General features: G+C 38.3%; 1 protein-coding gene across 6 annotated transcripts in view; it reads left to right on the top strand.

Annotated features, from left to right (window-relative positions):
* The first annotated feature begins 473 nt into the window (after nucleotides 1-473).
* Nucleotides 474-22500, top strand: part of LOC135213737 (insulin-like growth factor-binding protein complex acid labile subunit) — a 50637-nt gene continuing 28610 nt past the window's right edge. Inside the window, exons 1-2 of one of the 6 annotated variants that reach the window (XM_064247852.1) lie at nucleotides 474-620; nucleotides 15874-16173. The gene's annotated coding sequence lies outside the window, so the exon portion shown is untranslated. Of the gene's footprint in view, nucleotides 621-641; nucleotides 907-15873; nucleotides 16174-22500 lie in introns of those variants that run through there. The other 5 variants (XM_064247853.1, XM_064247854.1, XM_064247856.1 and 2 more) reach the window with 5 other exon arrangements.

The raw sequence follows: 22500 nt of genomic DNA on the forward strand, positions 1-22500 counted from the left end.
CTGAGTAAGAGAATGAACGAGTGTACAGAAGTCATCATGCGATTATCAAGCAGTTATGCGGGAACCTTCGAAAGAAAATGTGATATAAAAAGGAAATAACTGAATTGAGAAAGGAAGAGGCAGGCTCAGGGCATGAGAAACTATGCATCATTTGCGGCGGTGAGGTGTTTAGAGCTGTTTTGAACAGACCCGTCCGTCCCTCCCTCCGTGTGAGTTGCACATGAACGCACGAAGTGTTAAGAAACAATGATCTTTTTATTACCAATGCTCGTATATTCCTCTATTCTTGAATTTCTCGACTTAACTCTGATAAAAGTTTGAACAGATTCTCTTGCAGCAACTAGAAAACAAGCGATGTAATGCAACGTCTCGATCTGGACGAGACCCGAACGAACCATAACGAAACCGTAAACGAAACATTTTGAACTCGGCCCACTTGCTATGTAATCAAGCTTAACTTAGCCATCCGCTATGGCCGCTGTGAAATATGGTGAAAATCCTGCAGAGAGAGAAAGGGTGTCCTTCGGGAAAACTAGCAGCTCCGCGGACGCGGCAGTGAATCACCAACATTCCAAGGATAACAAACGGATAGCAAAAGGATCACCAACGACCAAGAATGAGTGCGACAAATAATTCCGAAAAGTGTTCTGAAACGGCGTTCATCATTTTCCATCGCTGTGATGAGCCATATGTGATCTTCCTTATATAGAGTGATGTTCCTCTTTATTAGTCAGTCGCGCTTTGATGGTGCTGATGGACTGTACAGTGACGAGTTCTTGATGGTGTTCGTGAACTGACTGCAGTGATTTTGTTTACGGACGCTTCGCAAATCCCACTGACCATTTTGAAATCAATTTGAAATATTATTAGGTGGTGTGTAGTTACTTTGATAATTTTGACTGTCAGGTTTGTATCCTCTATTATCTTATTATCTATATATATATATATAGATATATATATATATTATATATATATATATTATATAACAAAATATACATATATATATTAATAAAATCTTCTGTTAAAACAGGATACGTCTCAAGTATAAAAGGCCCATTAAAACACTCTGGTTTTAAGCTAAGGACTATATTTTGGAGGACTGACTTCCACCCTTATAAAGTGGTGAATGACGGAAGTAGTTACATTGGGGAAATATATAGCAGGAGATAGGCCCTTAGGTTCTGTCAGTTGTCTTCATCCGCTTCCTCGTTGCCTTAAGGAAGACAGTTTCTAAATGGTTAGAATCCCAGGCTCCATTGGAAAGGTTGATCCTATTATCTTGTCGTTTTATCAGTGAAGATTCTACCACCTGACATTTGTATCGACAGCTGCTCTTGTATAAAATTTGGGATGAGCTCCAATCCATGGCATGGTTCGTGTTATTTATATGATGGAAAAAGTTTGCACTATGAAAGGTTACAGTAAGTTGACAGTGAATGTTAGTGGGGTGCAAATCAATCAGGGTAAAAGGAACTTAAGGAGACAGAAATAGATGGCAGTATGATTTTTTTGTTTGTATGGTGCTTTTACGTTGCATGGAACCAGTGGTTATTCAGCAACGGGACCAACGGCTTTACGTGACTTCCGAACCACGTCGCAGTATGATTTATGACATACAAATATGGTTTAGTGGTAGTGTGTTACACACACACTAATCTCCTTATAATCCCCATTTGTCACTAATACGACCCTTCCTTGTACTCTCAGTTTCTCTTGTAAGTCAGTTTGTCCGCTAAGTAAAGGACGTTGGAGTCGGAAGATCTTGTAGCTACTCCGTTGTTTATCTTTTCTTCGTGGCTTTTACCTTTATCTATGCATTTATCACGTTTCAAACGTTCGTGACTCGGTTATACACACGCACACACACACACACACACACATATATATATATATATATATATTATATATATATATATATATATATATATATATATATATATGTATGTATATGTATGTATGTATGTATAACTGAATCACGAAAGTTTGGAACGTGATAAATCCATAAATAAAGGTATAAGCCACGAAGAAACTCTGTGTTTATTTTTCCCTTCGTGGCTTATACCTTTTATAATATGTATATATATATATTTATTTTATATTATATAATACATGATATCTATTATATAAATATATATATATATATTTATAAATATATATATATCTATATCTACTACATATATATATACATATAATATACATGTATATATATGTATATGTATCATATATATATATATTATATATATATATATATGATATATGTATATATGTATGTATTTATGATATATATATATTATATTGTATGATATATATATATATATATATATATATATATATAATATATATATTGTATGTATAATATATAGTATATGTTATATGTATGTATATGTATATATATTATATATTGTATATGTGTATATGTATATGATATATATATATATTATATATATATATATATATATATATCATATATATATATCTGGAGGAAGAAGTATTTCTGGATGCAGAAGTTGGACTGCCCGATGCGAATGCTGAGCCAAGTTATTCTTTACTGAAGTGAAGTGTGCGACTGTTCAATGCGAATAACAGACAACAAAATGGAAACCGCTAGGGGAAATTGATTTTCAGATACCATAGAGAAAGAGGGGTCGAATGAGTGAGAAATGTAGTCCGAGGAGGACGTGGTTAAGGAGGTTTGTTTAGCCATAAAAATGAACAAAAAGAAATTCGAGATTAGCTGGTGTAGTCTGGGTATTATTTCAGTTTAATACTCAACATGGTGCAGTTTTTAACACCCTACATAGCGTAGTATAGGCAGTATTTACTAAACATGGGCTCATGGGAGTAGCTGTAGTATTAAAGTTAAAAGTTTTCCAGGGACAAAGAGATAGCCAGGCTGGAAGGCGTTGTCGGTTGGGAGATTGAATTGTGCCAATGAGGTTTTGCCAAAGCTTTTTGCACAAATGCTTCTGCTGTGACGACGGTGATGGTGGCAATAATTGTGTTCATTTTCTCTGGAGCCATTCACAATAATCAGAAAATCACATACTATATATATATATATATATATATATATATATATATATATATATATATATATATATATATATGCATACATGCATACATACATACCAGCGATAAGTCACCGAACAGCACGTGACAAATATGTACGTAAATAGCCACATGAGAGGTGAAAAATAAAAGACCAGGTAGCAAATAAGCGCTTTCTTGTATTGCATACACTTCTTCGGGGTACAGAGTAAAATAAATAAATAGAGACATAAACAAGAAAACTTCACAAAACAGAGATCAAAGCCATTAACAAGCAAACCATCATCGGTGGCCGCGAGTTCGATTCTCGAGATGTTTATTTCTGGTGATAGAAGTTCACTCTCAACGTGGTTCGGAAGTCACGTAAAGCCGTTGGTCCCGTTGCTGAATAACCACCGGTTACATGCAACGTAAAAACACCATACAAATAAACAAGCGAACCATCATTACAATTTGTCATCTACCAAACAAGTAAGAATACTTTAAAAGTGCTTAAGAACTGAAACTGCCGTTATAGTATAACAGGTTGTTGCTAAAACGTGACATTGTATTTTCCTACAATTTTACAAACAAGGTAACTAATTTAAAAAGACCTGGACTCAGATTCATAAGTTGATTGTTAAAATGCTTAATGAAGGCAGATTCAATTGTTTCTTTTTACAATATGGTTAAAAAAATTACCTCAGATGAATTTTGCCAGTCTATACTATGGTTAAAATCATTCATGTGTACAAATAAAGTACTTGTCAATTGACCTATTCGAACTGCATAACGGTAACGGTGTTTTATGCAGTTATGCAATTTGAACAGGTCAATTGACAAGTGCTTTATTTGTAATGATGGTTTACTTGTTAATGGCTTTGATCTCTGTTTTGTGAAATTGTCTTGTTTATGCCTCTATTTACTTATTTTACTTTGTACTCCGAATAAGTGTACACATTACACGAACTCGTTTGGTACCTGGTCTTGCATTTTTCACCTCTACGTATATATACATACATACATACGTACATATATATATATATATATATATGTCATATCACATTACCGTGATTCATATACATACATCGAGCTACAAATGTCCTTTAATATCTAATTTGCTCTACCTCGGAATTAATATATTTTCATGTGTTTAACCGAAGGGGAATTTTTTGTTGATAAGAGATTTGTCGGCTCCCGGGCACGAGCCATCGAAACCAAACAAATCCGGGACGACAGTGAAGCTTAAACTCACACCGCCACCGCAAGATATTAAAGGACATTTTTAGCTCGATGTATGTATATGAATCACGGTAATGTGATATGACTTATATAATGGCTACGTGCTGTCAAAAGCACAACAACGTTACCGAGGTCGAGGTGGGTTGATGCAGTCTCCAAACAACCAATACCTGAGAGTGACAGGTATTTGTAGGTGAGAGACGGCATAAACTTATAGCCTCTTGCGGTGGCGGTGTGGGTTTAAGTTTCACTGTCCTCCTGGATTTGTTTGGTTTCGATGGTTCGCGCCCAGGAGCCGACAAATCTCTTATCGACAAAAAATTCCCCTTCTGTTAAACATATATGAAAAAAATATTAATTCCGAGTAGAGCAAATTAGATATTAAAGGACCATTGTAGCTCGATGTATACATATATATATATATATATTATATATATATATATATATATATATATATATATATATATATGTCTACTAATCGCTAAGGGAAATGTCGTACAATCATTTTTATCTCGCAGAAAGTAGTCAAGTTTCCCATCCACCAAAATAATTTTTTCTTCGATCATTAATATGAGGGTATACTCTTCAGATTGACATATAATACTTAATAAAACAGTGACTGTAAAATGGACCGCGCGAAGAAGTATGTATATATATATATATATATAGATATATTATATCTATATCTATATAATATATATATAGATATATATATATATATATATATATATCTTATATATATATATCTATATATTATATATATATATATATATATATATATATATATAATATTCCTTAAATACTGCAGTCTGCATCATGAACGCTGTATCGACACCTCGAATCTCTTGGAGCTTTCCGAAATAATTACCTTCGATTGCCTAAAGCTTGTTTCTTTGACGCTACATGAAGGCCAGTTAAGAGATTGTCCCAATACGCATTTTGGTCTGAAATCTTGGAGAGAGAGAGAGAGAGAGAGAGACTACTCCTCTTCCATACTACCATTACTCGCTTCATTTACTCTCAAAATAACCACGTGATTTAAACCAGGATTAACAGAGTACAGGGTTAAACCGCTTCTGACCAAAATAAGACAATCTCGCGCATGACGTCACGTGGCTGATCTGTCTGAGGTTCAGGTAAAAAAAGTCATCAGTCAGTATTGACCCCACCAGAGTGAAGAACAAGGGAACTATCATCCATTACCTGGCGATTAACGGGGACCTCTCTCACACAAGGTCGTGAAAGAGATAGGTAATAGGTTTGGGCAAACAATTCCCATAGTGACCCTTAATTTACTTGTTTTCTTGGTTTTCTTTTATGGCCGCCTACCAATGACGTTACAAATATGCGTGGTAACGACGGGACGGTCTACCCCTGTACACTATTAATCCTGATTGAAACGCCTCTCAACCTTAACTCTTCACGTCGTTTACTTGTTCAGCCTCCTCACTTTGCAAAACAATTTCAAACTCTTTGATTAGTGTCTGCAGCTTCTCTTCACACTATCCCAAATCGGCACTTTTTTGAGAAGGGTCTTTGCATAGCGGCATATCCAGTTGTCAGGACTTTACTGACCGTTTTTTTTATCTTCCTTTGTGTTTGCTGTCCCGCGTTACATATTCATCCACTCCAATTGTCTCCTCCGTTTTTATTCTGGTCCAATAACTGCCCTCAGATTTCATTATTTACTTATTTATTTTTGCATGGGGAAACCCCAGAAGTTTCTGACAACCAAAAAACAAAAAGAATAAAAACTCTGTCTAAAAACATTGACAAACTTGTGTGAAAACGAACGACCAGGTATCTTGCGCCATCTGAGCTGAGCCACCAATGTACTAGCATTTATATAAAATGAAAATGAGTGTGTAGTTAGAATGCATTGCTTGCATTAGGGGTTTTTTACAGCCCAGGACTTTGTGGACCTGTAAGATAGAGTGTGGGTTTAGTCTGGAGATCTATCAGAAAGCAAAAACACCAAATTAGTTTTTGACCTAAACAAAATGAGAGAATATTAATTGGTTGGGGGGTAAGATTCGGCGGGATAATCTTGAAAGTGGAATAGATTATTATTATTATTATTATTATTATTATTATTATTATTATTATTATTATTATTAATTATTATTATTATTATTATTATTAAAGATAAATCCATTGATTATTATTATTAAAGATAAATCCATTAATTTTTATTATTAAGGATTAATCCCTTAATTATTATTAAAGATAAATCCATTAATTATTATTATTAAGGATAAATCTATTAACTATTATTATTAAGGACAAAATCCACTAAAAAGTGGAGTGGATCTTTTGTTTATTATTATTATGATTATTTTTATTACTAGCAAACATAATATATGTATACAGAAATTATGTATGAAAATTCGTAAAGTATCTAAGTCTACGGGCACAACCAGCCCCATTTCACGAGCAGGAGCAACTCCGTTTCAGGGAATCCCTTCTCACCCACACCCACTTCGGAGGGGAGGTAGGATGAAACCCATTATAAACCGTCTTAGGGGTCCCCCATTATAACTCTGCCAAGTTTAATGCCCATTGGACCAGCCATTTGGCCGTGATTGAATGACAGGTATCATTATTGAAAGGCTATACAACTGCCTGGAGGATACAAACACCATCCCCCACCAACATAAAGGCTGCAGAAGGAAGTGTAGGGGCACTAAAGACCAGCTCCTGATAGACAAAATTGTAATGAAGTAAGAGAAGGAAAACCAACATAAGCATGGCATGGACTGACTACAAGAAAGCCTTCGACATGATACCATACACATGGCTAGTAGAATGCTTGAAAATATATGGGGCAGAGGCAAACACCATAAGCTTAGTCAAAAATAAAATGCGCAACTGGAATACAGCACTTTCAAGCTCTGAGATAAGACTAGGAGAGGTTAACATCAGGAGAGGGATCTTTCAAGACAACTTACTGTTCCCGCTACTCCTCATAGTAGCAATGATTCCCATGACAAAAGTACTACAGAAGATGGATGCTGGGTACCAACTCAAGAGAGGAGGCAACAGAATTAACCATCTGATGTTATGGACGACATCAAGCTTTATGGTAAGAGCATCAAGGGAATAGATACCCTAATCCAGACTGTAAGAATTGTATCTGGGGACATCAGGATGGAGTTTGGAATAGAAAAATATGCCTTGGTCAACATACAAAAAGGCAAAGTAACAAAGACTGAAGGGATCAAGCTACCAGATGGGAATATCATCAAACACATAGATGAGATAGGATACAAATACCTGGGAATAATAGAAGGAGAGTATATAAAAAATCAACAGATTAAGGACACGATCAGGAAAAAATATACGTATGCAGAGACTTAAGGCGATACTCAAAGTCAAAACTCAACGCCGGAAATACCAGTAATCAGATACAGTGCAAGAGCCTGAGCTCCGCAGCATAGAGCAGAAAAACTAGGAAACACATGACAATAAATAAAGCACTCCACTCAAGAGCATATGCAGACAGACTATACATAACACGAGAGGAAGGAGAGGGCTACTAAGCATTGAGAACTGCGTCAACATCGACAGCAGAGCACTGGGGCAATATCTGAAAACTATTGAAGACGAGTGGCTAAGAAGTGCATGAGAAAAAGGACTGATAAAAGTAGACGAAGACCCAGAAATATACAGAGACAGGAGAATGAAAAATAGAACAGTTTGCAAACTTTGTTTCCAAAGAATGTTTCCTAGTGTGAGCAGGCCTTCAACAGTAATAAGTGTTACGTATTACTGTTTTCTTTCACTCCTGAAGGAGTGATTCAGGAGTGATAGAAAACGATCAGGCAAGATCCTCTGGGACTATGGTATAAGATCAGATAGGGAGATACGTGCCAATAGACCGGACGTGACGTTGATTGACAAAATCAAGAAGAAAGTATCACTCATTGATGTCGCAATACCATGGGACAGCAGAATAGAAGAGAAAGAGAGAGAAAAGATTGATAAGTAGCAAGACCTGAAAACAGAAAAAAGCAGGATATGGGATATGCCAGTGGAAATTGTACCCATAACCATAGGAACACTAGGCACGATCCCAAGATCCCTGAAAAGGAACCTGGAAAAACTAGATGCCGAAGTAGCTCCATGACTCATGCAGAAGAGTGTGCTCCTGGAAACAGCACACGCAGTGAGAAAAGTGATGGACCCCTAAGGAGGCAGGATGCAACCCGGAGCCCCACACTATAAAAACCACCCAGTCGATTGGGATGACTGTGAAATAAAAAAATAACAATAACAATAACAATAATAATAATCATTATTATTATCAAAGTTAAAATAAATTAAAAAGTGGAGCACTGAAGATGTTTTGCAAGAATGAATTCGTACCGGAAACTTCTGTCACTATACTCTTTAAGGAAACAGGAGAAGCTGTCATCATTACCTACACGTATAACACTGATTTAAGGGTATCGTAGAAATATTAATAATATCCATGAGATAAAAGAAGCGCGCTAAATGAAATACGATGGGAAGTAAAAACTTAAATAAAATTACGTGCAAGAAAGGGAGAAGATAAAACAGAAGAAGAAGAAGAAGAAGAAGAAGAAGAAGAAGAAGAAGAAGAAGAAGAAGAAGAAGAAGAAGAGAGAGAGAGAGAGAGAGAGAGAGTACTGAAGAAATGAAAAGACAATAGTCACTTTCACGAAAAAATTAAAATAAAAGAAAAAACGCTTTCAAATAAAGATGAATCAAAGGAAAATGCCTGCTAATAAAAATAAATGAAAGGAAAACGCTTTTTTATGAAAGTGAATAAAAGGAAATAGCTCTCTAAATAAATGAAATAAAAGGAAAATGCTTCCTAATACAAATAAAAGTAAATGCCTTCTTACAAAATAAATAAAGGGAAATTGTTTTGTAATAAAAGTAACTAAAAGGAAAATGGTTTCAAATAAAAATGAATAAAAGGAAAATGCACTTTCTAATAAAAGTAAATACGAGAAAAACGCTTTCTAAATAAAGATAGATCTAAATGAAGATAGATAAAAGGATAACGTTTACTAATAAACGTAAATGGGAGGAAAACGCTTACTTATAAAAATAAAATGAAAATGCTTTCTAATAACATAAATAAAAAGGAAAACACTTGCTAAGAAAATTAAATAAAAAGGAAAAGGTTTTCTAATAAAAGCAAATAAAATGAAAATGCTTTCTAATAAAATAAATTGAAAGAAAATTCTTTCTAATAAAATGAATTAAAAGGAAAACGCTTTCTAATAAAATAAATTAAAAAGTAAATGCTGTCTAACACATTAATAGAACGGAAAAGCTCAGAAAAATACAAGGAAAATGCTTTCTAATAAATATGAATATAGGGAAAGCAATTTCTAACAAAAGTGATAAAAGGAAAACACTTCCTAATGAATTAATGCACAAGGAAAAAGCTCTCTAATAAAATACACAAAAGGCAAACGCTTTCCAATAATAATGAAAATGAAAACACTTTCTCATAGAAATGAGCAAAAGGAAAACGCTCTCTAATAAAAATAAATAAAAGGAAAATGCTTTCTAATAAAATAACAAATAAAATGAAAATGCCTTCAAATAAAAGTGAATGAAAGAAAATGCTTTCTAATAAGAATGAATAAAATAAAATGCTTTTTAATAAAAACGAGTAAAAAAGTGCTTTTTAATAAAAATGAATAAAAGAAAACGCTTTCTAATACAACAAGTAGAGGTAAACCACTTTCTAATAAAAATAAATGAAAGGAAAATGCTTTCTGATAATAAAGGAGAAAACTTTCTAAAAAAATTAAAATGTAAAAGCTTTCTAACAAAAATTAAGATGAAAAAGCTTTCTAATAAAAATTAATAAAGGGCAAACCCTTTCTAATGAAAATGAATAAGGGAAAACGCTTTCCAGTGAAAACAAATGATATGAAAATGTTTTCTAATAAAAAAAGAATAAAGGGAAAATGATTTCTAATAAAAATGAATACGAGAAAACGCTTTCTAAGAAAACGAATGAAAGGAAAAAATTTTCCATTACATCTACAAAACGAGAAGCAGCAAAAAGGACGAGAGAATGAAACAAAAAAAATGAAATTATTTAACGGGAAAAAATTATAGTCGAATGATATAAAACAAAATTTCAGAGAACTTTAACCTAAGCAGCAAGATGTCTCAGAGAGCTTTACTCAAAGAAGCATGACGTCTCAGAGAACCTTTACCAAAAGAAGCACGACGTCTCAGAGAACCTTAACCAAAAGAAGCACGACGTCTCAGAGAACCACCGAACAAAGAAGCACGACGTCCTCAGAAAAACCTAAACCAAAAGAAGCACGACGTCTCAGAGAACCTAAACCAAAAGAAGCACGACGTCTCAGAGAACCTAAACCAAAAGAAGCACGACGTCTCAGAGAACCTTAACCAAAAGAAGCACGACGTCTCAGAGAACTTTAACCAAAAAAGCATGATGTCTCAGAGAACCTTAACCCAAGAAGCACGACATCTTGGAGCATGATGTTTCAGAGACCTTAGAAGCACGAAGTCTCAGAGAACTTAACAAAAGGAGCACGCCATCTTGGAGAACTCTAACTCAAGAAGGAAGACGTCTCAGAGAACTTTAAGAAAAGGTGCACGACGTCTTAGAGGACTTTAGCCCAAGAAGCACGACATCCCAGGAACCTTTAACAAAATAAGCACGATGTCTCAGCGAACTTTAACCATAAGAAGCACGACGTCTCAGAGAACCTAAACCAAAAGAAGCACGACGTATCCAGAGAATTTTACCTAAAGAAGCACGACGTCTCAGAAATTTAACCAAAGAAGCACGACGTCTCCAGAGAACTTTACCTAAAGAAGCACGACGTCTCAGAAATTTAACCAAAAGAAGCACGACGTCTCAGAAATTTAACCAAAAGAAGCACGACGTCTCAGAAATTTAACCAAAAGAAGCACGACGTCTCAAGAGAACTTTACAAAATAAAGAAGCACGGACGTCTCAGAAATTTAACCAAAAGAAGCACGACGTCTCAAGAGAACTTTAACCAAAGAAGCACGACGCCTCCCAACACCAACAATAATAACCAAAATGAAGAGAGTGTCCCCTGATCGTGGGAAATGAAATCGCTCATCCATCTCCATTGGGATCGCGCTGTCGCCTGCTGATTGGTTGACTGGATCGAGTGGCGGTGGACGCTTTACCGCCTGTCCTCCTCCTCTCTGCAAATGAAATCACGAAACGCCTTCGATTGCAAATGTGTTGGGCACCGAAATCTTATCCTGCAGGAGGTCATTACGGTGCACGGAACTGATTTGCAATATATACTAGCATATATTATATGCATGTATATAATATATATATATATATATATAATATGTATATATATATATATATATATATATATATATATATCTATATATAATATATATATATATGATATATATATATATATATATGTTATATGAGGTATATATATATAATTATATATATATATATATATATATATATATATATGATATTATATATATATATATATATATATATATATATCTATAAAATATATATCGATATATAATATACATATAATATACAATATTATAATATATATATATACATATATAATAATACACACACATATATATAAATAAATTACATTATATTATATATATATATATAGTATATATTTATATATATATATATATACTATATATATATATATATATATATATATTATGTATATTATATGATATATAATAATATATATATATATATATATGATATTATGTATATATATATTATATTATATATATTATTTAGATATATATATAATATATATTATATATATTGATATATATATATATTATCATATATTATATTATTATATATATACATATATATATATATATATATATATTAATATATATTTATATATATTATATATATATATATATATATAGTATATATGTCAGTGAACTAGGTACTTGATGGTTAATCAACTGTAAACGGTCGAAGCCATGACGAATATTATCAAGGATTTGAGACCTCATTCCAAAACGGAAACCTAACCAACCACCCCCTCAACCCCCCCAAACAAAATAGGAGGCCCCTTTTGGGGAACCGTCCGTGAGTGGAGCACGGACTCTTGCCAACAAATCTTGCTTCCAAATTCGCCAACTCTGGAGCTTTTCCTTGTTCTTGTGACGTCATCATAATTATCTCTGGATTCTCTTTCGCCGAGATTAGAATGTAGACTTAGGGCTAAGCGCTGGGACCTATAAGGTCATTCAGTGCTGATAGGGAACTGAGAGTTGAGAAGGTTTGAGAGTTGTAACAGGAGGAAAACTTAGCAGTTTTACAGTTAATCAAAGAATTATGAGCAAGAGGGTGGGTGGGGGGTGGGGAGTCAGATGGAAGAAAGAGAATATGAATGGAGGTATAGTAAAAGGAATGAAAGGGGTTGCTGCTAGGGGCCAAACGAAGGGACGCTGCAAAGACCTTTTCAGTAATGCCTACAGTGCCTCTTTCGCCGAGCCTGGTGGTTATATGCCAGCGAAACGTACCCAAGTAGTGTCTTCTTTAGAATAGTACTCTATGACAACCGAATTCACAGCCAAACAGCCCAACGGAGGCCAGCGCATCTGCCATTAAATCACGACAGACTCATACAGTATTATCAGGCGTCGCAATTGTCAAGTGTCGAGCGACAAAGCAACATTCAGCAAATGGCGACAGCTGCGACCAAATCATGACTGACCAATTGACGACGATCGGGCGTCGCAAATGCCAGGGTCGCGCGCGAACAAAAGCAACAACGGCGCCGCCCTCATTGTGTCCCAGACTGGGCGCTTATAATACACACCAGCACCAGAACTCGACATAATGACCCGGTCTAAAAGATCCCATCCTGTTACGTCACTGAAAAGGTGAGGTGAGAGAGGAAAATGAGGAGGAGGAGGTGGAGGGGGGAGGAATGGGGAGGGGAGGAGGGGTAGGAGAGGGTTGTTGGATGAGGAAGCGTTCATCCGTGCGATAGATAACCTGGATGATGAATGCAGGAAGTCGTCCATTACGGTCTCTTCTTTCATCGCAGATCATCACTCAAAGACTGTACCGGTGTTACAAATGCATTACCCGATGGGTCTGGTACGTGAGAGAGAGAGAGAGAGAGAGAGAGAGAGAGAGAGAGAGAGGGTGGGTGGGGTAACAAAAAAATGGTAGAGAGAGAGAGAATAAGTTACAAGGAGTTGCACGGATTAGGATGTCTCAAATACTTGTTAGTCCATCTAAGGAGACATCGTGTGCTTACTTACATCTAGGAGCAGGCTTTTCTGTTCATTCAGTGTCCTAATGATTTTGTCTAGCTTTCTTTTGAACTCTTCCACACTGTTGCTGTCAACTTCTGGTGGCAGTTTATTCCATGTGTCACATATCTTGTACGTAAAGAAGTTCCCACAATGGGATGTGTTGTATCTCTTCAGTTCTAGTTTCCATCCATTATTTCTTGTCTGGTTTTCGTTTAATGTAAATAGGTTACAGTCTAAGTTTGTTATGCCTTTCACTATTTTAAATGTTTCTATTAGTTGTCTTTGCAATCGTCGTGTTTCTAAGCCATACATGTTCAGGCTCTCTAGTCGTCTTTGGTAACTTATTTGCCCGATGGATGGAATTAACTTTGTGGCTCTTGCTTGTACTCCTTCTAATCTATTTATATCTTTTCTTAGTGTTGGTGACCAAAACTGTACTGCATATCCAAGATGAGGTCTAACTATTGATGTGTAGAGCTGCACTACAGTTTCCTTGCTTCTGTATTTGAACTGCTTCTTTGTGTTTTCCACTAATTTCTGTGCCTTCTTTTCAGCTTTTACGCGCTGTTTTGTGGTAATAATGACTCCAAGATCCTCCTCTTGTTCTACACTATTTATGTCATTCCCAAGCAGCATGTAGCTGGCATGAGGGTTATTTGTTCATATTTGTAACACTTGACACTTATTCAAGTTAAAAAGCATTTGCCATCTTTTCGACCACTCTCCTATTTTCATTAGATCGTTTCTTAAACTTTCAACTGTATTTGGGTCTGCCGCATTTGCACCTAGTTTGGTGTCTTCTACAAATTTGGCTATCCTGCTAGTTAAGCCTACATCAGTGTCATTAATGTAAATCAAAAACAAGAGAGGGCCAAGGACAGAACCCTGAAGAACTCCGCTTGTTACATCTGCCCATTCTGATCCTTCACCATTTATTACGACTCTGTTTTCTATAAGTTACCCAGTCTTCGATCTAGTCTGCTGTTTCTCCTACAATTCCTAAAGCTCTAACTTGGTCATTAGTCTCTTGTGTGGAACTTTGTCAAAGGCCTTTTGGAAATTTAAGTAGAGTATATCTATCGCTCTATACTACTGTCGTAAACACCAATCATGTTAAGAAAAAATTCCAAGAGGTTTGATAGGCAGGATCTATTTTGCTGAAACCGTGTTGGCTGTTTAACAGCAAGTTGTTTCTGTCACTGTGCTCCACAATTTCATCTGCAATTATGGACTCAAAAATCTTACAAACGACCGACGTTAGATAGATTGGTCTATAATTTCCCAGCTCTTCTCTTGGACCTTTTATGTACACTGGGGGCAGATTGCCTAGTTTCCATCCTTTTGGTGCCTTTCTTTGTTTTGCACTTTTTCTGTAGAGTTTCTATAGGTGAGGAACTATCTCCTCTTTTAGCTCTTTCATTTCTCTTGGATGAATCCCATCCGGCCAGGAGATTTGAACTTGTTGATTTTGTCTATTTTGCTTTTCATGTCCTCTTCTGTGAATATTTTTTTGTCCAACGGTCTTGCCCCTTCATATTTAATAGCAGGTTCCGGTACTGAGTTAGTGTCTTCAATTGTGAAAACACTAGTAAAAAAAACTATTCAATAATTCTGCTTTTTCCAAGTCTGAGTTCACCAGGTTATCTCTATTGTCCCTTAGGGGACTTATGCTATTTCTTATTGGTTTCCTACTATCAACATGCTCAAAGAATTCTTTTGGGTTTTCTTTACAAAGTGATGCAACTCTCTTATCCTCATTTATCTTTGCATTTCTTACTAATTTGTCCACCATTCTATTGAGTACTTTATGCCTGCTTGCTTCTTCTAGTGTTGGGTGTGTTCATCGATTGTGCAATGTGTCTCTGTCTCTTATCCTATTTTTAATTTCTCTGTTGAACCACTTAGGCGTTAGTATTGTTAGTATTTGCTTTAATGGTATACCTCTAGAATGTTTTTCTGTACATTCCTCTAGAAAGGCTTCGCAGTACTTATCTATGCCCGTGTTCTCGTCGTACTCTAGATTTTTATCGTACTCCTCTAGAGAGAGAGAGAGAGAGAGAGAGAGAGAGAGAGAGAGAGAGTAACAAAAAGATGGTAAAAAGAGGGAAGAGAGAGAGAGTAACAAAAAGATGGTAGAGAGAGAGAGAGAGAGAGAGAGAGAGAGAGAGAGAGAGAGAGAGAGAGAGAGAGAGAGAATAAGTACTGTTAAGTACTGTGAGAGGAGGAGTGGACTAAATGATTAATAACAAAAATTGATGATAAACTTTCACTCGACAATTTTTCGGTCTCAAACGAGTGGTGTTTTTTCTTGCGTTTCAGAATGACAATTTGATATATTTCACAAACAGTGTATTATCACAAGGAAAAACCAAGTGAGAAAGAACGGTGAAATAATATTTCAGGTTCAGTTTTGTAATGATCTTGGTGTATAACTGAAAGCAAAGAGAAAAATAAACATTATAACAGAAAAACAAAAGTGAATCAACTTCTCTTTTCGTAAGCAAGGAAAAACAGGAACTGAGGAACCGATATTCGTTTAGACCATCAGCTGTACTTATAAGACGCATCCGAATTGACTGATGGCACAACTAGAATCTGGCGTTACACCAATGAACCAAGGTAAGACATTGCGTTTTAGAAACTGGTCATTCATAGCGAGGCAACAATCATTTACCAGAGGAGGTTCGACCTGTTTTCACGGTTTCTGGGGGAAACTGGTCATCGATAGCACTGCCTTCACAAGGACTTACCGAGTTCTGACTGTTTGAATTGGAATACTACAAGATTCAGGCCAAAAACGCCAAGTGGTGGGCCCTATGAGGTCACTCAGAGCCGAAAGGAAAACTAAGAGTAATGAAATTGTAACAGGAGGAAAACCTCGCAGTTGCACTGTGAAACTCTGTTAGGAGAGGTTGAGGAAAGTAAGATGGCAGATAACATGAGCAGAGGTACAGTAACAGGAATGAAAGGGGTTCCAGGCAGGGACGCTCGAAAGAACGTTATGCAATGCCTACAGTGTGCCGCGTAAGGTGCACTGACATCATTACCTCCCTAAGGACTGGCAATCAAACGGGGATATTTAAGAAGTTAGGGGTGATCAGGCTAGGAAACAGTCTAGTTTTGTGGTAAAGAGAGTGCCGTGCGCGCGCTGTCTCTCTCTCGTGGCTGTTGTTGATTTCTGGACAGGCGCCTCTCCTTGTGAGCTGAGCTGCGCTAGATGCACTTTTAAACAAGTATTGGATCGACTACCCAAACCTGACATAACAATAGTCCAAAGGGCATGTTTACGAATATGTCTGACAAATATGTTGGACTACTGCAAACTTTCCGAACCACAAGAAGAAGAAGAAGAAGAAGAAGAAGAAGAAGAAGAAGGAGGAGGAGGAGGAGGAGGAGGAGCAGGAGGAGCAGGAGGAGAGAATGTTACTGCAGCCGATTATGCAGGGAGGCCTCCCACTGCAAGTAGTTGCAGCAGAATTATGAAGGAAATTAAGGTGTCATTTTTCGGTCGACAGAATGGCAATAAAAGTTCTCCCAGTCTTATGCAGTTAAAAATCCTTTAAAAGGGGGAAAAAAAAAAGATAAGCCTATTTCCTTACGTGGCATCGTCCATCAATCGCTTGAAAGAAACTGCGTTCTTCACTGCATGAAACCAATTGAGGGAAAACAGAAATAGAATACTGAATCTAGGCCAAGGGACAAGCGCTGAGACCTATGAGGTCATTCAGCGCTGAGCGGGAAGCTGAGAGTAGTAGAAAGGTCTGGAAGGTGTAGCAAGAGGACAACCTCAAAGCAGCTGCACTAAGAAACAGTTGTTAGGATAAGCTTGAGGAACAGTAAAAGGAATGAAAATGGTTGTTGCAGCTAGGGCCCGAAGGAAGAGAACGCTGGGAAGAACCTCAAGTTACGCCTACAGTGAAGCGCGTGAGGTATACTGACGGCGCTACACCTCCTACGGGCAAATAACGTGATCAATGAGACTGATGAAAGAAAACAAACCTGGGCATTTTGACAGTTGGGCGAAAACGGCCGCTTGAGAGATACTGGGTCATCATGCTGATGCCCGGCTCGGCTCGACATGCAATTTCCTCTGCCCACTGACACTTTTCACAGGCGGCTGCGAACAGTCTTCTGTTTGACTGACTGCTGTAGTAGTAGGGAACTCGACATTGGAGGGAGCTTAGCTTATATAATATATATATATATATATATATAATATATAATATATATATAATATATAGTATATATATATATATTGCTACGTCTATAGAACGCCTCGCCTTCCCACAGCAGAGTTTTAGTTGTATTTAATTATAAAAGTAGCAGCCATGCCGTCTCCTGAAGCTACTGTTGTTGGGAGAGTGGGTATGTCGTAGGAATGATATTTCCGGTCTGACGGAAGCTTAGGGTAAGAGAGGCAGGTCACAAGAGTAGCTAGGCTTCGAGATGGATTTTAGGGACTTCTACAATAAGACCTATTTTCCTTCCCAATTTGCTGGCGTTGTGTTTACCACCTTTCAGGCAATGCTCGAGGCGGTTTTTGGAAGCCCCGTGATTCGAAAACAACCAGTATCGCTCTCAGTCGGCTGCGAGACGTGATCTCGGACAGAGGTCAAATTGCCAGCCTCCCAAAATTAGGCCTACCCACGACGTACTGGTGGACACGAACCCCAGACCTGAACAGAGGTCGGACCGCATTCTTCTACAAGGATACACTGAATATTGCATAAAGTACGTCTGAAAGTGTAAACTTCAACCCAGCACCTTTTACTACCATACGACTCTTGCTAAATTCATTTTCAATTCTCATTTTTACCCCTTCTACATCAAAGCCCTTTGTCCTCATCGGGCCACGTGCTCCCCTTTGTGACTTGTTAAAGACCAAGCTTTCGTGTATACCTCAGTGAACCATTCGAGTTTACCTTCCCCAATGTTAGAGAATTAATCAGCCTTAATCAAAGCAAGAAGTCAGTTTTCCTTTTATCTCGTTTAATCTGGGATTCTTTTCCAGATTCCATGAGTCACGTGCCGTCTCTGCCCGCAAGTGTGCATTACCCAAGTGTATGAAAACCAGCTATAAACAGCTCAACGGAGCCATCATTTACTTTTTCTCCAGCCCAGCACGGGCCTTTTAGTAAATAAAATAGTGGTAAGTAACGAGCTGAGTTTTCTGGCGACCTTCCTCTAAAGAACGTAATAATAACTTTCAGCTTACGGTAAGTTAAAGCAATTCCCTCTTGAAACCCCTCAATCATTTCTGTTTACGTATCTAGCTTCTTCTCAAGGCCCTATATACGTAACATTGTCGACCTTCGCCGAGGATATGAACCTAGCTTGCTTAAAAAAAGCTTGTAAATCGCGTTATCCGTTGTAAACGTAAACTGTAAATTATGTTACAAAGCGTAAATCAAGCACACTTGCAGGGAAAGAAGACACACTGGCTCACGGTAAGGTATTCCATTCATTAATATGATTATTCTATAACCAATGTTAGCTTAAGGTACGTTTAAGTATTTTTATTGTTGAAGTGGTCAAAAGAGCGTAGGTAGAAATCTTATTATTGTAACGGCGAATGCGCCAGAGCTTTATTTTAGCGGCGAGCAAACAATTTGCCCCGCGAATTTTCTGTTACTTTGTGCTGTCCTCGTAGGAGCTCCTCACGAACACGTGTGCTGCAGTAGATGCCAGAAAGGACCAGATCGAAACTAGGAAGTGCTTTGCAGGGTTTATTGCTGTATGAGAAAGCCTAGCTAGTTAGGAGTGTTTTGTTTTTACTAATAGTTTACGGCAAAGAAGTGTACAATTCTTTTGTTCTGTGATATGTTAGGGTATTTCATTTTTAACTTAGTTTTCATTCCTCCAAGTGTTGGTAACCGCTACCTCTCAGCTAATTCAGCTTCGCGCTCTCTCGCGCCTGCGCCTGGTCCTAACCAGGCCTTCGTCTCATTCACAGCGGCAGCCATGTTTGTTTTCTCTTTCAATTATCTAAACAATTTAAGCAAAGTAACGTAAGTCACGAAGTTTTAACGTAAATAATATCAATGTCTGTACTAGTATCTATCGTTCTGCCAGAGAAATTAACGTAATTCGCCTTGAATAAGAAAGTAGAATTTTGTGTTGTAAATTGCCTTCGCATTTACAGAGAATCAGCTGTTTTGAACGACATGCTGCGCGCTAGCAGCGCTACCCAGCTCCTTCACGTGTTTCACCTCGCATCGCTCACTCGCGCGCTGAGCGAAAATTTCATTTCACTTCGCACTTAACGTAGCCTCATTCACAATTGTTTGCTAACATCGTTTTAAAATCCTTACCGTCATTTCACTGTTCACGGGGACCCCTAGTAATCTTACATAAAGTTAACGTATCTCAAGTAGAGTAAATCACAAGAATTGTTAACGTAAAACGCGTCTTTGTAAATTTCATATTGAAACGCAAATCATTTCATAAGCGCAAGCCGCTAACATTAACGTAAACATCGTTCACCGCGAGCGCGTTATCATTTTCATAAAACGTTATCCAAAAGCAATTCTTTCATTAAAAACGTTAACGTAAGTAAATCATTTAACGCAAGTTGCGTCATATTAAACTAACATTAGTAGTTCAATTCAAATATAAGGGAGTTCATTCATATATCTTTTTACCCTCTCTCTCGAGAGAGAGCGAGAAAACCAGAACCCAGTATTCACAAAGCCAAGAGTACTACATCTTACCATTAATTATAGCATGCAGAATTAACATTATTTTAGTCTCTTGTGTCTTTCATTTACACAGCGTGATACGTACGCATGTGTCCATTGTCAGTTTGCAAGCATTTATTTATTTTCATTTATCGAGTACTTCAGCGAGTGACTGAGCATTTCATAATTCATTACTTCCAGACAGGGAAGTCGTTACAGTTTAGGACTGGCCACCACCAGTGCACGTCAGGTCTTATCATTTTACAGTGCCACTAATTCTTGACACTGTCCATCGACTGGCTGCTGAAGTACTCCCACCTTTTACTTTCTCTCCTCCACTATTACCTCTGCCACGAACAGAGTACCATTTCACTTCAGTATATTTAAGTATACTGCATGTAGTGTCCGGGACACACCAGCACGCTACCAGTACCCAAAAAGGAACGCCTCCTCATAAGTGCCATTGCACCTGTACAGGCCGTACAGGTAGCCATTAAACCTGCGTGTCCGTCCTTACGGAACGCCCAAGTAACTAGTGTGTCCATGTACAAGGGTCAGTGATCCTTCGAACACTCAACAAAGGGAACGCCTCCCGAAGCGCCGCAATACCAGCCCTAAGTGCTGACAAACCTGCGTGTCCGTCCTTACGGAACGCCCAATTCCATTAATGTCCGTGTACGAGGATCAGTGATCCTTCGGACCAACCCAAGGAACGCCTCCTCATAAGTGCCGCGCACCTGTACAGACGTACAGGTAGCCATTCCAACGTCTCCCAAGTTGGGAACGCCCGTAAGTGTGACGTACACAGCACTTCATTCGATTTTTTCACCTCAGCAGAAGGTGCCATTCACAAAGTGCCACCGAGCACCCAGTCTTTTCACTTTTCATTACCACATTGCAGAACCCATTTCCAAGTGAGTGCCACTTCCACAGTAGGCACTCCTATTCCATTCAGTACCCGTTTCCTGGCCATTATTTTCATTTTCTTCCGAGCCTCTACTGTAGCCTAAGGGAAATGTCTTCCCCTGCTTCCCGTGACTTCTTTGCCAGAGCTAGAGAAGCTCGGAGCCCTCATAACTCTGGGCAGGGAGGCTGGTTACACTGGACCAGCACTTGACCAGTGGATAAAGACGCAGCAGGCTGCTGCGCGCCAGCAGGGAAAGGAAGAAAGCGAAGCAGAGAGGATAGCCAGAGAAGCAGAGAGAAAGGAAAGAGAAGAAGAGAGAAAGCATGAGCTAGCTCTCCTAGATGACGCAATCTCTCTGCTAGTTTCCAAGCCCCAGACCATGAGCTGGACTCCCGGTAAGAGGTGGTTGCGGAGGTTCTGCACCACTTGTTGTGTGCGTGGGCATGCTGTGGATTCCGACCAGTGCCCAAGTCGGTCTCTACCTTGGGAGGAGAGCTTCCAGGGTGAAACTTCTCCAAGGCTACCATGTAGCCCTGCCTGATGAACTGTCTCCTACGCCCTATCAGTGGGTACAAGTCATGGCCGACACCGAAGCCCAGGTCTCCCTTATTTCCAGAAAGGCATTGCCTAGGGGTGCCAAAATCCGGACGGACGAAGAAATTCAGTTCGAATGGATTGACGGTAACCTCTATTCTGTTCCTTCGGTCCTTCTGAATGTAAAAATGCCCTTTCTGGACCAGGTGACCAAGGAAACCACATTGTGCCGCTGGGGTGGGCGTAGTGGACCAATTTCATGATGTTTATCAGGTGATATTGGGGCCGAGATTTACTTAAGCCGTATCTCCCCTGGACGCAGCTCCCACTACCAGATGCAACGGATCCCTGCAGCATGCCTCATAATTAATCATCAGTTTTGTAGATTCAAGAGGCTAGTTGACCTCCGATGTCCCAGACATCCCTTTTATTTGTGAACCTGGCCCTGACCCAGTGTCAGAGCCAGACGTTTCTTCCGCATCATCTCAGCCTCTTACCACTTTACCGCCTACCTCCTCCCCTTTGGAAGAGGTAAGCCCACCAGTTGACCCCGGACTTGTTTCCGAGGGTGATCCAACAGAGGACGTTTCACCTGTGCCAGAGCACACTGCCAGCCTTGGTGACTCCACAGATTCGCAACCTGTGGGGCCATCTCGGTCTTATCATCCAGTGCCACGGAAGAGGTTCTGGAACACGTTCTGCCGAGACTGTGGCCGCAAGGGTCACATGTCTGCCAACTATGGAGGGTGCGCAAATTTTAATATTCCTGCCATCGCAATGGCCGTCACCAATCCTTCTTCTCTAGGACCCCCCAGCTCAAGGGCCCTA

Source organism: Macrobrachium nipponense, chromosome 43, assembly GCF_015104395.2.
Source record: "Macrobrachium nipponense isolate FS-2020 chromosome 43, ASM1510439v2, whole genome shotgun sequence".
Lineage (NCBI taxonomy): Eukaryota > Metazoa > Arthropoda > Malacostraca > Decapoda > Palaemonidae > Macrobrachium > Macrobrachium nipponense.